Raw genomic sequence first — 5,914 nt, 5'->3', positions numbered from 1 at the left:
GAGCAATTGGTCTCTTTCATAGGTGTGCCCTTATAGACTAATTTCCTAGCTTGCTTATTTGTATGTTTCTATGTATTTCAGGTTTTCTTGAAATTATTTTCTATATTCTTCTGGATGGAAAAAAAATAAGTCCAGATATAAATTATACTTGTTAAAGCCTCCCTGTACATCTTTCTAAGATCATTGTGAATCATCTAGCAATTAAGAAGTATGTGCCTGGCACATGGGAGATACTCAATGAATATTTGTTGCATAAATTCAAATTAAATTTTTGTCTTGAAGAGAGATCAGTTTTTACTTGGATGGCCTTAAGTTTTGAAGGTTTAACCAAAAGTATTCTGGTTTTTATAACCTTCTTTATTTCAAATTTGCAAGCATCTTGGTACTTTTTAGCCTCGTTGGAAGATATAACCTCCAATGCTTTGAGATGCTTTGAGATTGATTTGCCTTCTGTCCAAAAGATAAAACCTAGTGTCTGATAATGTCAGTTACTCAATGCCATTGACTCTTCAAACCATTATGTGAAACTTTTTCAAAAAAATGCATGTATCAGAATAAAAGTTGAAAAATCATTTATCATCTGATTCCAAAGTTCCATAGTTCAGTTCAGTTGTTCAGTCGTGTCAGACTCTTTGCAATCCCATGAATCACAGCACACCAGGCCTCCCTGTCCATCATCAACTTCTGGAGTTCACTCAGACTCACATCCATCGAGTCAGTGATGCCATCCAGCCATCTCATCCTCGGTCATCCCCTTCTCCTCCTGCCCCCAATCCCTCCCAGCATCAGAGTCTTTTCCAATGAGTCAACTCTTCGCATGAGGTGGCCAAAGTACTGGAGTTTCAGCTTTAGCATCATTCCTTCCTAAGAACAACCAGGACTGATCTCCTTCAGAATGGACTGGCTGGATCTCCTTGCAGTCCAAGGGACTCTCAAGAGTCTTATCCAACACCACAGTTCAAAAGCATCAATTCTTCAGCGCTCAGCTTTCTTCATAGTCAAACTCTCACATCCATACATGACTACTGGAAAAACCATAGCCTTGACTAGACAGACCTTTGTTGGCAAAGTAATGTCTCCACTTTTCAACATGCTGTCTAGGTTGGTCATAACCTTTCTTCCAAGGAGTAAGCGTCTTTTAATTTCATGGTTGCAATCACCATCTGCAGTGATTTTGGAGCCCAGAAAAATAAAGTCTGACTCTGTTTCCACTGTTTCCCCATCTAGTTCCCATGAAGTGATGGGACCAGATGCCGTGATCTTCGTTTTCTGAATGTTGAGCTTTAAGCCAACTTTTTCACTCTCCTCTTTCGTTTTCATCAAGAGGCTTTTTAGTTCTTCTTCACTTTCAGCCATAAGGGTGGTGTCATCTGCATATCTGAAGTTATTGATATTTCTCCCAGCAATCTTGATTCCAGCCTGTGTTTCTTCCAGCCCAGCGTTTCTCATGATGTACCCAGCATATAAGTTATATAAGCAGGGTGACAATATACAGCCTTGACGTACTCCTTTTCCTATTTGGAACCATAAAACACATCAAATATAAGTTATTCCATTTCTTCCACTGACTTCTATCAACGTTACTATTAGAGGACAAAGTCTTGTACAGCTCTTCCACATCCCCTTTGATGAAAGCTGAGATAGTGTTGCATCAGATGTAATAGCTCTTAGATTCTGGGAGACATCCTAGGAGCAGATCCATTAAGCACAGGGATGTGGAAATAATTCTGATTTCTGCTCCTATGCTGGTCTGTGTCACCGGTGATGCGTCCTCCTGGGAGCAAGTCTCCTCTTCTATTAAGACTTGTCCTTACAACTGCCCCACCCAGAGCCTGCTCCCAGCCTCTCATCCCTGCTCTGACAGATGTGGCTGCTCTAGCCCTCTAGTCAGGAAGCTGACTCAAAGCTTTCCTTTAGCCCTGATCTGTCAGAATCTATGGAGCTAACAGTTTCTCAATCAGGGGAGTTCTCAGGCAACACAAATCTTGCTGAAACTCTTAGGTCTGTCTCTTAAGACTTTTCAAGAGCAAAAGGATGGAGGGAGAGAGAAGAAAAAGAAAGCAAAAAGAGAGAAACAGAAGAGACAAAGGGAGATAACTTTCTCCATTTCCCACTAATTCAGAACAAAGACAGAAGCCCCATGTAGCCCCAGTGAGAAGCAGCAGGGATGACTCATTAAATCTCAGGGCATTACCTTTTGTATGAGAGGAATTCACCATGGGAGAAGGATTACTGTAGGTCTTTGTAATTGTGACAGATCTAATACAATGATTCACATATAGCAATTGTCAAATATTTGGGGATTAACCAGAAGGCAGGTAGAACATTGCCCCTCCCAATCAGCACGCACAGGAATTCATAGTTCCATTCTTATCTCTAAAATTCAATAGACATTTCAATAGAGGATTGTCTTAATAGCTGATTTTATAGTGTGATTTTAGAAATAGTTTTAATCTTTTTGATTCAGTGAACTAAAATGCATACCCAGATAGCAGGGTTGGTAAATGTGGGAGATGAAATAGTTTGCATGGAGTGAGAAGAGGGGAGGTTGGGGGTACACCTGGAAATTAGCATCAGATCTCATTGAAATAAGATGCTTAATCCTAGCTGAAAGTAGCATGTGCAAGTTCACCCATCACCAATTTCAAAAGCATAAGAAAATTGATTCTTTCTCAATGAGTGATTTGAAAGGAGCATTTTGAAACAAGCCTGCAAAATTTTTGATAATTTTTTCTAATCAAATGAAAGTTTGCTTCCTATGTAAATGTGCAAAAGCAGGTGGTAGTTTATCAAATTCCAAGAGTTAATTTATATTGTCCCAGGCTATTCTGATTTACCATTTCTTTCTGTAAAGGGATGGACAGTGATTTAATTTGTGCTTCTAACTCATCAATGTTTGCAAAAGCTCTATAAGGCACATCTAACCCTTTTGCTTCTTGCCTACACAAATATACATGTACCACAAACACACCCATACATCAGGCAGAATTTGACAGATGCATTCATGATGTCTAGAAATACTAAGCCATCTAGATGGAAACATTCATTTTCCTTATATTTAAAGTGCTTAAAATGTTTGATAGGACAATAGAGCAGTGACACCATTTCTGCATCCTAAGTAATAAGACAATTCTTACAGTTTCCTCAGTTGCACAGGGAAACTATACCACCATAGGGTTCTCTCCCATACTCATTCAACTTTCATTTATTCACCCATCTATTCACTCATTGCCTTTGTCTCTTCTTCTGAGTTTCCTCCAGAAAACAGAGCCTGAGACAAGAATCTATGTATGAAAGATTTGGAGGGAGGAAGTCATCCCAAGGAATGGAACAGGGAGACCAGGGACAGAGGCAAAGCCAGTCCATTGCCGGGAGCCAGCGTGAGGAACTCCGCCCATGGCAAAGGTCATGAGGAAGGAGGCTTGGCATACGCAAAGGCGTGATCAAGCCTCAGGAAACCCCCTGTTCCCAAGCATCTACCCCCAAAACCAGAGTCTATCTACTTTACTGTTTCATGCTCTTGCCTACACCTCTGACTTTATGGGGGGCTGTTCCCCACTGGTTCTCTTGGAGAAGGACTAAATGTGCAGCTCCAAGTTAATAAAAATTCCTGGGTGTGACAAGAGTGTTTCAACTTACAAACTCCTCTCAAGGTTCTCTAGCCTGCCTGAGCGGGTTCGTCCAGCCACATGTGATTGTTTACAGCCTCCCAACCATGAGAGGCAAGAGATGCTTTAAAACTTTCTAAATACAGACTCTTTTGAGAAGTTAGAAAATTATTAGTATAGTATAGTGGGTTGATTAGGAATTATATTGGTGAAGGGTTTTTCATTTTTTGTGCCAATAATTACTGCTAATTCCCTGCCCTGGGTGTGACAAGGGTGTCTCAGGTCAAACCTCTTTGCTGATAGACTAGCTTGTGTGACAACCTATCAACCATAAATAGCACAGAGAGTTTGGAGTATTTTGAAAGTCTTAATTAGCATAGGGCTTTTCTCATTGTTGAGTCAATGATTGCTGCCAGGCCTCCATATCCTTAGGCACCTGGGAATATATTAATCAGTGTATTTGGAATACAGAAAAGGAAATATAGTAGTTTTTGATGCTAATGAATTTTCTCTTTTGTTATAGATCACTGTACTTTGTTATAAATCACTGCATCCTTGCTATGCAAAAATGTAACTTTATCACTATCTTAAGACTAAATAGATCTTAAGGGGAACATTGGTGAAGGGTTTTCATTGTTGAGCCAATATTTGCTGCTAAATCTCCATATTCCCTGCCCTTATAATGAATACAACTAGCATATAGGAAAAATAAGTATTAATCTTTAAGATTAATCATGTTAAACCTTAGGCTAAGTAAGTTCCTTTCTTGATTGTAACCCACTATACCCTCACCCTATAGGAATGAAACTTTATCTGCTACCTTCAGAGGGTGGCACCTGGTTTAAGAAAAAACACCCTTGGAAAAAATAAGTTTTTTGGTTATCAGAAAGAAAGGATCATAAAATGTCAGCAGGCCTCATGGCCAGAAGCTGATGTAAAACCCATAGGACCTTTGTATAATTTTATAGGAAGCACCTGATTGTGACAAGGGTCAGGTCTGCTGACCCCCACAAGACTCTGTATTCATCCTTATGTATAACAAAAGGTATATAAACAAACCTAAAAAATAAAGAAATCGGATCAGTTTCTGGAAAGACTGATTCCCTCGTGTCATTTTCTTCCCTTCTGGCTGAATTCCCATCTGGTACGTGGTTACTCACAAGCCTACTAACTTTGCCTGGGCTTCTAAGATCGGACTGGGTAGGCCTCCGACGGACCGGGGAGTGCCTCCTCTCTTTCGGGAGAACAGAAAGACGCCTGTGGCCTACGTAGGTAGTGATTGGCATTCCACGTAAACCAAGTTATTCAGCCTCCTTTTCTCCACTAATTTTCCTACTACACTATCCGTTTCTAATCTCTCTATATATCTGTAATTAAATAAGTTTTTTCCTAGGATGCCTACTCCGTCTCCCCTTCGAATTACCCTGGATCCACCGGGGCTGGACCCCGGCAGTCCATGATTGTGCCCTCAAATGGTTCACCATTGCTGGTAACTGGAATTCAATTCCACAACTTTCTGATGACCCATTTAGGGTGTGCCTCAGAATTGTCCACTGGAGAAAGAGTATTTATTTACCAGCTTCCATCTGTCTTTTGTCCTGGGTGACCCCTTGGAGTTTTAATCCTCTTGTTTCACCTATCGTTCATGAATGAATGGGAGACCTATTCATAGGTGTCCCAGTTCACAGTGTTAGAGAAGGCGAGAGGCTGATGACAAGTGGCACAGGATACAGCAGAAATGAGCTGCTGTTAGGTTATACCCATGCAGAACTGACTGCTGCTGAAATTGCTGGAGTAGACTGCAGGCTGAGAGGTGTCTGATACATTCATTTAGCATCTATTGAGAGCAATTCTACAAAGGGATTATAGGGCCATTACAGTAATAGATAGAGTGTTAGGAGCATAATAGGAAGTAGAGAGGAAATAATGAACTAACCTTCAGCATGAGGTTGTGTCTGTTACATGTGCTCTTGGACCCTGGCTGTAAAAAATTGGAGTAGTGGTGGGAAGGAGATCAGAGAGGAACATAAACTGGCAGAGTTGATGTTCACTGACAGCAAAGAGAGTTTCACTGGGTGAGCCTGGAACAGATTTGCAAAGAGGGAAACCACAGTAGCGGGGCTGGGTTTGAATTGATAATAGTAGTCAGGGGAGGGGATTGGGGTGGCTGATATTCATATAGGAGTCAGGGGAGATAACTGGGGGCAGGTGATGTTTATACGAGATACTATGTGTTTGTATGCTTAGTTGCTCAATCGTGTCCGACTCTTATGACCCCATGGACTATAGTCCATCAGACTCTGTCC

Source organism: Capricornis sumatraensis, chromosome 4 (genome assembly GCF_032405125.1).
Source record: "Capricornis sumatraensis isolate serow.1 chromosome 4, serow.2, whole genome shotgun sequence".
NCBI lineage: Eukaryota > Metazoa > Chordata > Mammalia > Artiodactyla > Bovidae > Capricornis > Capricornis sumatraensis.
The sequence above is the reverse complement of the archived record's forward strand: the minus strand, read 5'-3'. Positions refer to the sequence as shown.